A 17,949-nucleotide genomic window follows, 5' to 3' on the forward strand; every position below is an offset into this window, starting at 1 on the left:
AGACATAAGGCTTCTCAGCTGTACTCTTCTTAGGATGGCTTTTGCAGAGTAGGGGAAGTATATGCTAATCTACTCCTTATGCATTTTGTTGTCTGCATGGGTCTGCTGAACAGAATTGGCCACATAGTGCTTTTTTAATGTGATTGATTAACTCCTTCTTGTTTTTACTTGAGCCAGGCAATGGCAATAGAGTTACTGCTTCAGCACCTCCTACCACAAGACTGGAATGGGTAGATTGTAGGCTGGCCCAAATACTTTTTTTCGGGCAGCCTACTTTGTGCTAGCTGTCCCACTTTGTGGAGCCACTCGTCAGCAGCTTTAGAAATCTGATCTTCAGTGGTGGCAGAGTCACGATGTTTCACATTACATAGTTTCGTTCCAGTTTCTTCAAATTCTGCTATAAATTGAAGTAAAACAGTGGGTCGGTTGTTTTGGACTGCCACCTTTCCAGGGACATCAAGGTGCATGCATTGATACTCCAGGCAGCATCTTCTAAGCAGTATGACCATATACTACGCCTCTAGACATATTATTTAATGATTTCAGAACACCATACAGCTTATGTAGCCAGCTGAATCCTGTAGTCAATACCCTACCACTCAAAGCTTGTTAAAAAAAATAGAATTGGTGCATTCTACGGTCCCATTACTTTCTGGGCAAAAAGGATGAGAATATAGCAGTCATACTCCCAAAGCAGATGTAGTGTCCCTCAATGCCTTAGCGACAAACGTAGGACTGCTGTCTGAATGAAAGGTATGAACTACTCCCATTGCTACTAGGCACTACAATTCTTTTTTGACTACTTGAGCAGTGGCAGTGTTTTGTGTCCAGGTTCAAAGGAATCTTGAACAGGAGTCGAAAACAATCCATATATATATTAATACCAGTTTACACTCTGGATTTGCCCAACATGGTTGAGATAAATTACTCCAAAGAAATTGTCAAGGATCGTAAAGGAGGTCTGTGCCGGCCTTGCAATATTAGTGCAATATTAGTGTTTCTCACCCCCCCCCCCCCCCCCCAGATGTCCGATTGGATCCGGAGAGCTGTTGACGTTAGGTGGTGTTGATTGGCTCCAAGTCCGAAGGCAGCATCTTCCGCACCGGATAGGACGTCACAGGTCCTATATAGGCACTACCCTGAAGCACTGACGTTGCTTCTTTTCTTTCCGCATCAGCTAGTGCTGATCCGAAGAGAGCTACCCCTTAGTCATTTTTTGACTAGCTTTGTTTTTTTCTTTTTGTTGAAGTTTTTTTTTTTAGTTTTCAACTGCTGGTGTGTTGAGGATGTCACCGAAGAAGTCCAGGTTTAAGCCCTGTGGTTCCTGTCATTGGGCAATGTCCGTGCCAGATCCGCACCTCATGTGTCTTTGGTGTCTGGATCATACCACAACCCGAAGTCTTGCTCCGAGTGTCAGTCCATGCATCCAGAGGCTTTGGGGAGCGATATCTGAAGCTGATGGTGGCCTGCGCGCAACTCCAAAAGGTTGAGATCCTAGTCGAGAGGAAGGTCTCTGGATTGGTCACGGAGTCCATCATCGTTATCCCACTCCAAGTCCTCAGGGCAAGTGGGTACGTCGAGCCGCAGAAGAAAAACAAGAAGATGAAGTGTTCCTTGATTTCTACTTGTGTTGAGGTTGTAGGCCTCTCTGCAGAACCTGTGCCTGGTCCGACTCTGTGCGTCCGAGTTTCCAGGAGCTGATTGACCCCTGCCCAACTCAAGGAGCTTTGAGGCCTTGTGCCTCATTTTTGGGCAGTCCAACACTGCTGGAGCGCCTTTGGGCCCCACGGAGTCAGAAGGGGCCCCTTCAGGTTCCACATCGGCAGCTTTCGTGCCAGGAGACACCCATTGATCCAGTCCTGGATATCGATTGACATTGGTCGTACCACCTAGACCTTCCCCAATGCTAGTGTTGAAGCTCCAGGCATCGCTCCTGCTCACAGGCGGTGCCATCTCCATTCTCATTGCGGACTCCAACACAGAGCTGGATGGGTGTTGTATGACACCAACTCTGACTCCAGCAAGAGCCTTGCCTCCTATGGTAGATCCTGAGCACCTTCCTTATGGGCTAGTTTACGGTGAGGACTGGGAGGGGTCGCTGGACCTTTAATATACCAGCTCCAATACCCTATGGTCTTGTGTACAGTCTTGGGTAAGGCCAACAGAGAGCTTGGTTATCCAAGCCTGTACCTCCCAGGGCGCGTTTTCTTCCAGAAAGGAATCCAAAAGGTTGGACACACTTGGCCCGAAGATTTTTTTTCTTCCACTGAATATTTTTTCCTTCCACCATCCTAGCATTGTGGTCAATGAACACCACATGCCTTTTGGGCCATTACTCCCAGATGCTGTGGGATACAGTTGCACAAGTGCTGCCACAGGTCCCAGAGTAGACCCGTGCTGTACTCTCAAGCGGTTGCAAATGGGAGCGATTCAGCAAAGTTCACCATCTGTTGCAGACCGGACACGACTGACTCACTAGGCAGAGCGGTTTTGTCAACAGTGGCCCAAAGGTGCCAGGCCTGGCTGAGGACATCTGGTTTTAAGGCGTAGTCCAGGCTACCTTGATGGACATGCCCTTTAATTGCACCTGTCTCCTTGGAGACAAGGCAGACTCTGCTGGAGCGCTTCAAAGATTCTTGTGCTACAGCCAGGTCCTGGGGCCTTGCAGAGGCCCCTCATCCACCTCAGCCTGTCTTTCACTCCTTTCGTGGCTACGGAAGAGGTCTTTCACCACATCCACTCCCGTCCAGCTACTGTGCCGCACATGCTGCCCAGCCTCTGCATGGCCGAGGGTGTGGGATCCACAAACCTTATGAATCAGGGAGCCTGCGGTCTGGCCAGCCTGCCACCCTGCTCTCTGCAACAGCCACCATGCCTTCCTGGTCTGACTCACCAACAAGGGCCAGTTGAAGGCAGGATCCACCATCACGTGCTCGGTTGGCAACCCATCACGTCAGGTGGGTTTTGCAGATAGTCTGAAAGAGCTACTCTCTCCACCTCGAAACTACCCCTCCATCCATGCCACCATTGTATGATCGGATGACGGAGGGTCACTTAGTCCTTCTCCGCGAGAAAAGTATGGCTTTCTTGGCCAAGGAAGCCATAGAGAGGGTTCCCGTGCTAGAAGTATGTAGTGGTTGCTATTCTTGCTACTTTCTGGTATCCAAAAAAAAGGGCCTCTGCCCTATCCTAGACCTTCAACCCCTTAATCTCTTCCTCAAGAAGTAGAAGTTCAAAATACTCTGGCTCAGGCTTTTTTATTCTGCCCTGGACCCAGGAGACTGGATTGTAGCGTTGAATGTGCAGGACAATTAGTTCCATATTCCTGTCCATATATATGGGTCTTGCCTGCCCACTGACGTTACTTGTGATTAACGGTAGGACACTAGTACTTTCACTTCTCTGTGTTCCCCTTTGCTGTACCAGCGCCCCTCAGGTGTTCACCAAGGGGATGGCGGTGGTTGCAGCTCATCTACGCTGATCAAGAGTTTGTCTTCCCCTATCTCGACGACTGGCAGTCTTCCATCTCCAGACGACAGTGGACCCCCTGCATTTGGGTTCCCTATAAACATGCTGAAGTCACACCTTACTCCCTTTCATTAGAGCTGTTCTAGACACTGCAGTTTCGGGCTTATCCGGCCGAGCAGCAAGCCAGGATATTCAGGCTATGATACTGCTATTTCAGCTTCTATCCTTGATTTTCTTGAGAATGACAGAGGCTGCTGGGCCTCATGGCCTCCTGCATCCTGCCAGTGACACATGACAGATGGCATATGCGGGCTCTGCAGTGGGACATGAATTTCCAGTGGGTGCAGTATCAGGGGAATCTCGCCAGCAAGTTCCACATCCCTGAGGGAACTGGAAGATCTGCAATGGTGGTGAACAAACCGCGATGGGTGCGAGGCAGGTCCCTCTTCCTTCCTCAAACAGATCTTACAGTAGTGACAGATGCATCACTCCTGGAATGGCAGGGCTATCTGGGAGAGGTTGCTATCAGAGGCATCTGGTCTCTGGCGGAGTCCAGAGCCCACATCAGTCTGTTGGAGCTCCATGTGATCCACCTAGCACTGAAAGCATTTCTTCCCTCTATATTATAGATGGCGGGGCACCAATGGAATTCAAGGAGGTGTAAAATCATAGAGGCATGGTACAATTCAGTCTTTATTTACTTCAAGCAGTGGACCCAAAACCCCAGACTTTAAATTTTCTTCAAGATCACTTCTGGATTCAAGAGGAACCAGGGAGAAGTGCTGCCCCTACCTGTGACTGCTTTGCCAGGTGATCCTGCAGTTGCTGCTTCTGCCTGTGAAACGAGACAACGACTTGAGTTTGTGGTATGTCCCTGCTTGAGAAGAAGGGCTTGAACGGAGCTTGCCTCCTGTTTTGAAGTCTCAGGGCCATCAAAGACTTCCTCTGCCAGCACCTGGATTCTCTGATGAGAGTCCTGCCCTGCAAAGTGATGCCCCATCCAGTCCCTGGGCCCTTGAAAGATAACGTTGGTAGAACAAGGACTGACATCCACACACACCACCGTGCAGGGACATTTTTGAAGCACCATCAACACGGCTAATAAACCATGTGGCACCCGCTTTGCAGCTATAAATGACGTTCTACTTGCATTGCAGCTGGAGAAACTACACAACACCCGCTTGCGGCTGCTGATAATGGTGTAAGCCTCACGTAGTGTGATTTTCTAACACCGTGTGACCTGATTGCTCACGCATCGTCCCTAGGCATCAAAGTCATGAAACTGTGCGGACCTCTGGTGCCCTGTCCAGAAATCGATGCATTGCTCTCTTGCGAGGGAGAAAAATGATGCATCACCTACCTGACCAGAGAAGAAACGACGCATGGCCTTACTTGCGAATAAGGAATCAACACATTGATGACTTTTCCAGTGTATGCTCTCCCGTGCGGCTTATTTTTGATGCAAACCAGGTACTTTGTGTAAAATCCACGTTTCCATTGATTTCTATGGAGTAAGACTCTTATTCTTTCGAAAATTCATATCTTGACTTTTGTATGTTGGATTTTTGTTGATTTGGTTTAGATAAATACAACACGTGTTGGCTACTTCACTGCTAGATTTGTGGATCACTACAAAATTGCAATAGGAAGCTGATGAAATTCTATTTGTGCAGAAGTCTGATCTCTCTAAGATCTGAATGAATGTAACTTGTTGATTAGTTAGAACACAGCACCAATTATGAAGGAAACAGGAATTTGATTTCAAAATGTTTCTCATGATTGGTTGTATCATGAATTGTTCATTTATGATTTTAAAATAACGGAATATAGAAATATTATGAATTTTTACATTTGGGGAACATTTATTATAACGAAATAATATAGAAATATTCAACTAGATATTGCTTTTTTGTGGTGGATTTTGTTCTACATATTTTACTCATTTATTGAACTTTACTCCCCACGTCCCTTTTTGAAACGCATAAAAATTTTGTTAGCAGGGTAAACTGACTTTTGTGGTTTAAAGTATAGGGCTAATGCTCCGTTTATCAATTTCTTGTGTATAATCATGGAGACGTTGCTTTTTGCATCGTATCATGTATACACTGAATGGCAGGAACATTTATTTCTACAGCGCAATGTTACATGTTTGGGTTTTGCAGGAGCCCTAGCCTACACTAACACTTTCATGGGGAAATTTGAATTTGACTCTGTAATGAACGACCAGCAATGGCAGCAACATCTGGTGTTATGCAAAAGTTTTATTGATATCTTGATTCGGAAGGTAGACCCAGAAATATTAACAGAATACATTGCTATTATGAATGCTAGGATTGACCACATCACGTTTACTCATCGGATTCATAAATAAGAGATACCCCTTTTGGATGTAATGATTAAACTCACTGCAGCAGACATCCAGCCTAAAATCTACGCCAAACCCACAAAAAGAAACACCAGCCTTCATTTTCAGAGTTTTCACCCACCTTCATTAAAGAATCATTTAACCTATTCATCAGATTGAAAAGAATCGTATCAGAACCACTAGATTTTGCAAATACTCAGGAAATATTAAAAAATAAATTCAATCAGAGGATACCCAGGATCTATATTGTCGCAAGCAGCAAAAAGGGTGCAAGCACGAGATTTTGTTGAAGACGGCTAATCAACAACAAATGAATTGCATGGTGTTTATTTCTAAATTTTCTACTAAATCACATGTGATCAAGCATATAATCACGAGAAGATGGAAACATCTTCAGAATGAACCAGACTTGCCCTTTACTTAGAAAACACCTTATTTGCATACAGCCGATCATAAAACATCAAGGAAATGGTATCTGTGGGAACACAGAGAAGATAATTTAATTATTGAGGCACTTTGAAATGTTGGAATTGCGAACATTGTGATAATTAGCCACACTATGGTGATCCGTCCTACACAGGGACACAACATTTATTTGAAACATTCAGGAGACTGCAACACCAAGCACGTAGTACATGGCTTAAAGTGCCCTTGCGTTAAAGTGTATGTAGGAAAAGCAGAATGTAAAAATCCGGATAAGTGAATACAAAAGTAATATACACAATAGATCCAAAACATTCAGGGGGTCATTCTGACCCTGGCGGCCGGTGGCCGCCAGGGCCACCGACCACGGGAGCACCGCCAACAGGCTGGCGGTGCTCCCCCGAGCATTCTGACCGAGGCGGTTCAGCCGCGGTCAGAAGCGGCAAGCCGGCGGGCTCCCGCCGACTTACCGCTGCTCGGGGGAATCCTTCATGGCGGCGGAGCGCGCTCCGCCGCCATGAGGATTCTGACCCCCCCTACCGCCATCCTGTTCATGGCGGGAAAGCCGCCATGAACAGGATGGCGGTAGGGGGGGTCGCGGGGCCACTGCCGTGCCCATGCCGATGGCATGGGCACGGCAGGGGCCCCCGTAAGAGGGCCCCGCAAAGTATTTCAGTGTCTGCCTTGCAGACACTGAAATACGCGACGGGTGCCACTGCACCCGTCGCACCTTCCCACTCCGCCGGCTCGATTACGAGCCGGCATCCTCGTGGGAAGGGAGTTTTTCCCTGGGCTGGCGGGCGGTCTTTTGGAGACCGCCCGCCAGCCCAGGGAAAAACTCATAATACCCTCTGCGGTCTTCTGACCGCGGAGCGGTATAATGGGGGCGGAATTCTGGCGGGCGGCCTCCGCCGCCCGCCAGAATCAGAATCACCCCCTCAGTGTTGCCACGCTCTGGATGAAGGCTGGACATAACATCACCCAAATGATGTTTCACATTGAAGAAGTACTCCCATGGGTGACTGGAATGGATAATTCTTTTTGATGCATTCTTAGCATCATGTATTTTTTTTTTTTTTTTTTTTTTTACAGTGGTCTGAAATTATAATCGTGATCATCCTTGGTCTCGTCAGTTTAAATTTTGAGTTTAATATAGCAGTATTTATGTTCTACAGCATGTTAATAACGTACATGAGATAATGCAGAGCATAGTTGCTTCAAGATGGAGCTTGAACTGTCCTTTCCTGTTAGTCTGTTTTTATGGGTGAGCGCAAAGCGCTCCGTCCATAAAGTAATTTCTTTTTGGGCTTCAAACCACACCCAGGTCACGTCAGTCTCTTTTATTGGTTCCTGGGCTTGCTCTTTAAAATCTGCCTGCTTTTATTTGTGAAAGGCATGCATAAGTCATGGCTTTTCCCATTGTTTAGCCCTCCTACACAGCACCGGAAAACTACTAGAAACATACAAGGCTTGATGTCTTGAGCCTGATTTCTGGACTACTTTTATCTGTTAATTTTCCCTGCAGCGCGATCGTGCTGGGGTTTACATAGCGCGATCGCGCTCCGTTTTTTCATTTTCAATATTCGCGAAAATCAGTTGCGCTGTCTCTTTTTTTTTTTTCTTTTAATTTGTGTGCCAAGAAAAGTTAGGTTAGGAGTTTACAGCGCAAATAGCTCCAACTCGAACAAATGCGAGCCCCGTTGCATTGAAAATGCTTTTTTTATGTGTGCATGCACCAAGGTGAAGGGTGGAGCCACCGGCAGCATGGTTTAAACAGTGTTCACAGAATGTTCGGCTTAGTGGTGGAAGACTCTGACACATATTAATGAATTGACAATTACTCGACCACTTACGTTTTTTTTAACTAGTTGCATGTTGGCTGCTTGAAACGCATCATGTGATTTTTTTTATATATATATATATATATATATATATATATATATATATATATATGTTCGATGGCATGTGTAGCTGCAGATACACATTCTGTGCACATCCCGCCATCTGGTGTTGGGCTCGGAGTGTTACAAGTTGTTTTTCTTCGAAGAAGTCTTTTCGAGTCACGAGACCGAGGGACTCCTCCCATTTCGACTCCATTGCGCATGGGCGTCGACTCCATCTTAGATTGTTTTTTTTCCGCCATCGGGTTCGGACGTGTTCCTTTTCGCTCCGTGTTTCGGGTCGGAAAGTTAGTTAGAATCTCGGAAAAAACGTCGGTATTGTTTGCGTTCGGTATCGGGTTAGTTACAACAGATCGACACCGAATTTTGAAGAGCTTCGGGGTTTTTTCGAACCCCCGTCGGGGCCTGGTTGGCCCGGCCACGTGTGACTTCAAGGCTGATGGAACGGACCCCATTCCGCTTCTGTTCAAAATGCCATAACAAGTATCCGTATACGGATCAGCATCTGGTCTGTAACTTGTGCTTGTCCCCAGAGCACAAGGAAGATACTTGTGAGGCCTGTCGAGCGTTTCGGTCCAGAAAGACGTTAAGAGACGGAAGAGCCAGAAGACTGCAGATGGCGTTGACGCCGACAGGACAAGAGCGTTTCGAGGAGGAAGAGGAAGCTTTCTGTATCCAAGAGTCCGACTCGGAAGAGCTCGAGGCCGAAGAAATGCCGAAAACCGCGAGTAAGACGTCGAAACATAAGACTCACGAGAAGTCAACAAAAGCCCAGGGGACGCCACCGCCAACAAGCCATGGCTTTACCCAAAAAATAGGTGACTGATCCAAGGCACCGAAAAAGGGCACGCTGGTGTCAAAGTCATCCGACTCCGGTCGAGATACCGCCACACAGCAATCTCGGACCCGAGACATCGGCTCAGAGAAATTTCGGCACCGAAACACCACCACGCCGAAAATTACAAAGGTTTCTTCGGAGCCTAAAAAGACATCCGAAAAAGTTTCGGTTCCGAAACATCCAGCCTCGGAGCCGAAAACAGGTTCCTATACAGAGGAACAAGGGTTGTCCTCCCAAATGCAAAAACATAGATTCGGAGAGGAACTTCAAGCAGTAGAGCCAGACTATACTCAAAGGAGGCTCTACATTCAACAAGACACAGGGAAGATAACCACTCTTCCCCCAGTTAAAATAAAAAGAAAACTTGCCTTTCAAGAAAAGGACAAGGAGCCACAGGCAAAGGTGGCAAGGAAAACAACTCAACCACCGTCTCCACCACCATCAGTGCACACATCACCAGTAGCAACACCTCCACTGATGCACTCCCTGACTCATACTACCATGAGTCAAGATGATCCCGATGCATGGGACCTTTACGATGCTCTAGTATCGGACAACAGCCCAGACTCGTACCCTGCCAGGCCGTCCCCACCTGAGGACAGTACATCTTACACACAGGTGATTGCAAGGGCAGCTGCTTTCCATAACGTCACCTTGCATTCCGAACCAATTGAGGATGACTTTTTGTTTAACACGCTATCCTCCACTCATAGCCAATACCAAAGACTACCTATGCTCCCAGGAATGCTAAAACATTCAAAACAAATCTTTCAGGATCCTGTTAAAGGCCGAGCCATAACTCCAATATTGGAGAAAAAGTACAAGCCACCGCCAACAGATCCAGTTTATATTACAACGCAGTTAACACCAGACTCAGTAGTTGTCGGGGCAGCTCGTAAGAGAGCAAACTCTCATACCTCGGGGGACGCACCACCTCCAGACAAAGAGAGTCGCAAATTTGATCCTGCGGGCAAAAGGGTTGCAGCACAAGCAGCAAACCAATGGCGCATTGCCAATTCACAAGCACTTTTGGCAAGATATGATGGAGCTCACTGGGATGAGATGCAACATTTGATAGAACACTTACCCAAGGAGTTCCAAAAAAGAGCACAACAAGTGGTGGAAGAAGGACAAAGTATCTCTAATAATCAGATACGGTCTTCAATGGATGCAGCAGATACGGCTGCAAGGACAGTAAATACTGCAATAACAATAAGAAGGCACGCATGGCTGCGCACGTCAGGTTTCAAGCCGGAAATTCAACAAGCCGTGCTAAATATACCATTTAATGAACAGCTGTTGTTTGGGCCGGAAGTCGACACTGCTATTGATAAACTCAAGAAAGACACTGATACAGCAAAAGCCATGGGCGCACTCTACTCCCCGCAGAGCAGAGGCACTTTTCGCAAAACACCTTTTAGGGGACGGTTTCGAGGACAACCTACAGAAACCACAACATCACAAACAAGGCCCACTTACCAAAGCCAATATCAGCGGGGTAGTTTTCGGGGCAACATAGAGGGGGACCATTCCAAAAAAATAGAGGAAAATTCCAAAGCCCCAAAAGTCCTCAAAATAAGCAGTGACTTACAAGTCACACATGCCCATCACATAACACCTGTGGGGGGAAGACTAAGCCAATTTTACAAACATTGGGAGGAGATAACAACAGATACTTGGGTACTAGCAATTATCCAGCATGGTTATTGCATAGAATTTCTCGAATTCCCTCCAACAGTCCCACCGAAAACACACAGTATGTCAAAACAACATATAAATCTTCTAGGATTAGAAGTTCAAGCATTGCTCAAAAAAGAGGCAATAGAATTAGTACCAAAACAAGAACTAAACACAGGAGTTTACTCACTGTACTTTCTGATACCCAAAAAAGACAAAACTCTAAGACCTATACTAGATCTCAGAATATTAAATACATACATCAAATCAGACCACTTTCACTTGGTTACATTACAAGAAGTAATCCCACTGCTCAAACAACAAGACTACATGACAACACTGGATCTAAAGGATGCATATTTCCATATACCAATACATCCTTCACACAGAAAGTACCTAAGGTTTGTATTCCAAGGGATACATTACCAATTCAAAGTGTTGCCATTCGGAATAACAACTGCGCCAAGAGTTTTTACAAAATGTCTAGCAGTAGTAGCTGCACATATCAGAAGGCAGCAAATACATGTGTTCCCGTACCTAGACGATTGGTTAATCAAGACCAACACGCAAATACAGTGTTCACAACACACAAATTATGTCATAGAAACCCTACACAAACTAGGTTTCTCAATCAATTACTCAAAGTCACACCTTCTGCCGTGTCAAACAGCAATACCTAGGAGCAACAATCAACACAGTAAAAGGAATTGCCACTCCAAGTCCACAAAGAGTCCAAACATTTCACAATGTAATACAAGCCATGTATCCAAACCAAAAGATACAGGTCAAATTAGTAATGAAACTCCTAGGCATGATGTCCTCATCCTCCCAAACGCAAGGTTGCACATGCGGCCCTTACAACAGTGCCTAGCATCACAGTGGTCACAGGCACAGGGTCAACTTCTAGATCTGGTGTTGATAGACTGCCAAACATACATCTCGCTTCAATGGTGGAACAGTTTAAATTTAAACCAAGGGCGGCCTTTTCAAGACCCAGTGCCACAATACGTAATAACCACCGATGCATCCATGACAGGGTGGGGAGCACACCTCAATCAGCACAGCATCCAAGGACAATGGGACATTCAGCAAAGACAGTTTCATATAAACCACTTAGAACTGCTAGCGGTGTTTCTAGCGCTGAAAGCATTTCAACCCATAATAACCCACAAATACACTCTTGTCAAGACAGACAACATGACAACAATGTATTACCTAAACAAACAGGGAGGAACACACTCGACACAGTTGCGTCTCCTGGCACGAAAAATATGGCATTGGGCGATTCACAACCACATTCGCCTAATAGCACAATTTATTCCAGGGATTCAGAATCAGTTAGCAGACAATCTCTCTCGGGATCACCAACAGATCCACGAATGGGAAATTCACCCCAAATACTGAACACTTACTTCAGAATGTGGGGAATGCCACAAATAGATCTATTTGCAACAAAAGAAAACTCAAAATGCCAAAACTTCGCATCCAGGTACCCACAACATCAGTCTCAGGGCAATGCACTATGGATGAACTGGTCAGGGATATTTGCGTACGCTTTTCCCCCTCTCCCACTTCTTCCATATCTAGTAAACAAGTTGAGTCAAAACAAACTCATACTAATAGCACCAACATGGGCAAGGCAACCTTGGTACACAACACTACTAGACCTTTCAGTAGTACCTCATGTCAAACTGCCAAACAGACCAGATCTGTTAACACAACACAAACAACAGATCAGACATCCAAATCCAGCATCGCTGATTCTAGCAATTTGGCTCCTGAAATCCTAGAATTCGGGCACTTAGACCTCACACAGGAATGTATGGAGGTCATAAAACAAGCTAGAAAACCTACCACTAGACACTGCTATGCAAATAATTGGAAAAGATTTGTTTATTACTGCCATAATAATCAAATTCAACCTTTACACGCATCTGCAAAAGATATAGTAGGATACTTACTACATTTGCAAAAATCTAAACTAGCTTTCTCTTCCATTAAAATACATCTTACGGCAATTTCAGCTTACCTGCAAACTACGCACTCAACTTCATTATTTAGGATTCCAGTCATAAAAGCATTTATGGAAGGCCTAAAGAGAATTATACCACCAAGAACACCACCAGTTCCTTCATGGAACCTCAACATTGTCTTAACACGACTCATGGGTCCACCTTTTGAGCCCATGCACTCTTGTGAAATGCAATACTTAACGTGGAAAGTTGCATTTTTAATTGCCATCACATCTATAAGAAGAGTGAGTGAAATTCAAGTATTTACCATTCAAGAACCATTTATTCAAATACACAAAAATAAAGTTGTTCTATGGACAAATCCTAAATTTTTACCAAAAGTAATCTCACTGTTCCACTTGAATCAACCGGTAGAATTACCAGTGTTCTTCCCACAGCCAGATTCTGTAGCTGAAAGAGCACTACATACATTAGACATCAAAAGAGCACTAATGTACTACATTGAAAGAACAAAACTAATTCGAAAGACAAAACAACTATTTATCGCCTTTCAAAAACCTCATACAGGAAATCCAATTTCAAAACAAGGCATTGCTAGATGGATAGTTAAGTGCATTCAAACCTGCTATCTTAAAGCTAAAAGAGAACTACCTATTACACCAAAGGCACACTCAACCAGAAAGAAAGGTGCTACCATGGCCTTTCTAGGAAATATTCCAATGAATGAAATATGTAAGGCAGCAACATGGTCTACGCCTCATACATTTACCAAGCATTACTGTGTAGATGTGTTAACTGTACAACAGGCAACAGTAGGTCAAGCTGTACTAAGAACATTATTTCAAACTACTTCAACTCCTACAGGCTGAACCACCGCTTTTGGGGAGATAACTGCTTACTAGTCTATGCACAGCATGTGTATCTGCAGCTACACATGCCATCGAACGGAAAATGTCACTTACCCGGTGTACATCTGTTCGTGGCATTAGTCGCTGCAGATTCACATGTGCCCACCCGCCTCCCCGGGAGCCTGTAGCTGTTTAGAAGTAGATCTTAAACATTTGTACATTTGTAAATATATTACTTTAAACTTCATTATGTACATACGCATTCACTCCATTGCATGGGCACTATTACTAGCATACACAACTCCTACCTCACCCTCTGCGGGGAAAACAATCTAAGATGGAGTCGAAATGGGAGGAGTCCCTCGGTCTCGTGACTTGAAAAGACTTCTTCGAAGAAAAACAACTTGTAACACTCCGAGCCCAACACCAGATGGCGGGATGTGCACAGCATGTGAATCTGCAGCGACTAATGCCACGAACAGATGTACACTGGGTAAGTGACATTATATATATATATATATATATATATTAATATTTTTTTTCATACATTTTTTCAGAAAACATGCTTGCACTGAATGGACAACGGGTTCAGTTAATTACAATGTAGCGTTTTCACTCAGAGTTAAGTTTTGGTGTTATTTTTGTAATAGCATGTATTGCATAGCACAATAGCATGTAAAGATGATGGCGAATCCCATCAAATTTATAGGATTTTCCTATGTTTGGGCGGTGTGCAAGGACACTGCTATTGTATTTAGTGAAAATACGGTTCCAACATTCACTGTGTTGAGTCACTTCAGCATTATTTAGTTTAAAGCATGCATGAACACTATAATACTCTGTGCATGTGTCACGGTCCTTTTTCAGCAGTGAGCGTTGTCTTGGGTACGCATGATGCTTGTTGTTTACTGACGCAGGAATTAAGATTCATTGTTGTTTTGATAATCGTCAATTCACTTCCAGCAGCAGCTGCATGTTTCACAGTGGTGAATACACTTGGTAATTGTATTTAGTTGTTCCGATCAGAGGCATTTTGACGTTACAGAGAATTATTTTAACTTGTTTTCAGTCGCCCCTGAAGAAGGGTTAGCAACCCAAAATGAATTGGGTATTCGTGATCGTGCTAATGGAGTAAAGTGATATACTCAAGTAGAATCATTTTTTGATGTAAAAAGCACAAGGACATTGTAGGAAGTTGGCTCTGTATGTGCTATTTCAAAGTAAGGAATATCATGCACAGAGTCCAAGGGTTCCCCTTAGAGGTAAGATAGTGGCAAAAAGAGATAATACTAATGCTCTATTTTGTGGTAGTGTGGTCGAGCAGTAGGCTTATCAAAGGAGTAGTGTTAAGCATTTGTTGTACATACACACAGGCAATAAATGAGGAACACACACTCGGAGACAAATCCAGCCAATAGGTTTTGTTATAGAAAAATATCTTTTCTTAGTTTATTTTAAGAACCACAGGTTCAAATTGTACATGTAATATCTCATTTGAAAGGTATTGCAGGTAAGTACTTTAGGAACTTTGAATAATCACAGTAGCATATATACTTTTTACATAAAACACAATAAGCTGTTTTAAAAGTGGACACAGTGCAATTTTCACAGTTCCTGGGGGAGGTAAAGTAATGTTAGTTTTAGCAGGTAAGTAAACCACCTACGGGGTTAAGATTGGGGTCCAAGGTAGCCCACCGTTGGGGGTTCAGAGCAACCCCAAAGTCACCACACCAGCAGCTCAGGGCTGGTCAGGTGCAGAGTTCAAAGTGGTGCCCAAAATGCATAGGCTTCAATGGAGAGAAGGGGGTGCCCCGGTTCCAGTCTGCCAGCAGGTAAGTACCTGCGTCTTCGTAGGGCAGACCTGGGGGGGTTTTGTAGGGCACAGGGGGGGACACACAAGCTCACACAAAAAGTACACCCTCAGCAGCACTGGGGCGGCCGGGTGCAGTGTGCAAACAAGCGTCGGGTTCGCAATGTAAATCAATGGGAGACCAAGGGGTCTCTTCAGCGGTGCAGGCAGGCAAGGGGGGGGCTTCTCGGGGTAGCCACCACCTGGGCAAGGGAGAGGGCCTCCTGGGGGTCACTCCTGCACTGAAGTTCCGATCCTTCAGGTGCTGGGGGCTGCGGGTGCAGGGTCTTTTCCAGCCGTCGGGATTTTAGAGTCAGGCAGTCGCGGTCAGGGGGAGCCTCGGGATTCCCTCTGCAGGCGTCGCTGTGGTGGCTCAGGGGGGACAACTTTGGTTACTCACAGTCTCGGAGTCGCCGGAGGGTCCTCCCTGAGGTGTTGTTTCTCCACCAGTCGAGTCGGGGTCGCCGGGTGCAGTGTTGCAAGTCTCACGCTTCTTTCGGGGATTGCAGGGGTCTTTAAATCTGCTCCTCTGTAACAAAGTTGCAGTCTTTTTGGAGCAGGTCCGCTGTCCTCGGGAGTTTCTTGTTCCTCTTGAAGCAGGGCAGTCCTCTGAGGATTCAGAGGTCGCTGGTCCTTGAGAAAGCGTCGCTGGAGCAGGTTTCTTTAGAAGGCAGGAGACAGGCCGGTAGGACTGGGGCCAAAGCAGTTGGTGTCTTCTTTCTTCTTCTGCAGGGGTTTTCAGCTCAGCAATCTTCTTCTTCGGTAAGTTGCAGGAATCTAAATTCTTAGGTTCAGGGAAGCCCTTAAATACTAAATTTAAGGGCGTGTTTAGGTCTGGGGGGTTAGTAGCCTATGGCTACTAGCCCTGAGGGTGGGTACACCCTCTTTGTGCCTCCTCCCAAGGGGAGGGGGTCACATTCCTATCCCTATTGGGGGAATCCTCCTTCTACAAGATGGAGGATTTCTAAAAGTTAGGGTCACTTCAGCTCAGGACACCTTAGGGGCTGTCCTGACTGGCCAGCGACTCCTCCTTGTTATTCTCATTATCTCCTCCGGCTTTGCCGCCAAAAGTGGGGCCGTGGCCGGAGGGGGCGGGCAACTCCACTAGCTGGAGTGCCCTGCGGTGCTGGAACAAAGGGGGTAAGCCTTTGAGGCTCACCGCCAGGTGTTACAGCTCCTGCCTGGGGGAGGTGATAGCATCTCCACCCAGTGCAGGCTTTGTTACAGGCCACAGAGTGACAAAGGCACTCTCCCCATGTGGCCAGCAACATGTCTCGAGTGTGGCAGGCTGCTAGAACCAGTCAGCCTACACGGGTAGTTGGATTAGGTTTCAGGGGGCACCTCTAAGGTGCCCTCTGGGGTGTATTTTACAATAAAATGTACACTGGCATCAGTGTGCATTCATTGTGCTGAGAAGTTTGATACCAAACTTCCCAGTTTTCAGTGTAGCCATTATGGTGCTGTGGAGTCCGTGTTTGACAGACTCCCAGACCATATACTCTTATGGCTACCCTGCACTTACAATGTCTAAGGTTTGGCTTAGACACTGTAGGGGCACAGTGCTCATGCACTGGTGCCCTCACCTATGGTATAGTGCACCCTGCCTTAGGGCTGTAAGGCCTACTAGAGGGGTGACTTATCTATACTGCATAGGCAGTGTGAGGTTGGCATGGCACCCTGAGGGGAGTGCCATGTCGACTTACTCGTTTTGTTCTCACCAGCACACACAAGCTGGCAAGCAGTGTGTCTGTGCTGAGTGAGGGGTCCCTAGGGTGGCATAAGATATGCTGCAGCCCTTAGAGACCTTCCCTGGCATCAGGGCCCTTGGTACCAGGGGTACCAGCTACAAGGGACTTATCTGGATGCCAGGGTGTGCCAATTGTGGAATCAAAAGTACAGGTTAGGGAAAGAACACTGGTGGGGAAAGAACACTGGTGCTGGGGCCTGGTTAGCAGCTCACCCTCAGCACACTTTCAATTCAAAACATAGCATCAGCAAAGGCAAAAAGTCAGGGGGTAACCATGCCAAGGAGGCATTTCCTTACAGACATTTTCAGTTACTTTGGAAAAAATCTTTGTGGAAATGAACTTCATGAACATGATAAAAGAAATTCATAAATCACAGAGAATGGAACTTGTATTGTGAATGTATAAAACAAAGTGGAGATCTTATAGATCCCTTAAAGTTGTGGCTGGCCTACGTGAGTCCTTCAGTACCAGTTAAGGCAATCCATGAGCTTACCTACTTTTTGCGCACCCACACATCCTTCTAAGGAAGAGATGAGACTCCACAACCTGAAACCCAAAAGGGTGTTTGTGTTCTACCTTGATCCTACAAAAGAGTTCCAGGTCGATGATCAGCTCTTTGTTGGTTATGTGGGTGCAAAGAATGGCCAGGCAGTGCAGAGGCAAACCACCTCCAGATGGGTCGTACTCTGCATTAAGATCTGCTATGCACTGTCCAAAAGGCATAGGGTTTATGTGCTTATTCTGTTCAGGTACAGCTGTGAGTACTACGTTCGCACGCAGAGGTCCAATCCTTGATATTTGTCAGGCGGCAATGTGTAGAAATTTGTACACATTTATCACTACTGCCTTGACAGTCAGG

Source organism: Pleurodeles waltl, chromosome 1_2, assembly GCF_031143425.1.
Source record: "Pleurodeles waltl isolate 20211129_DDA chromosome 1_2, aPleWal1.hap1.20221129, whole genome shotgun sequence".
In the NCBI taxonomy this organism is placed as follows: domain Eukaryota; kingdom Metazoa; phylum Chordata; class Amphibia; order Caudata; family Salamandridae; genus Pleurodeles; species Pleurodeles waltl.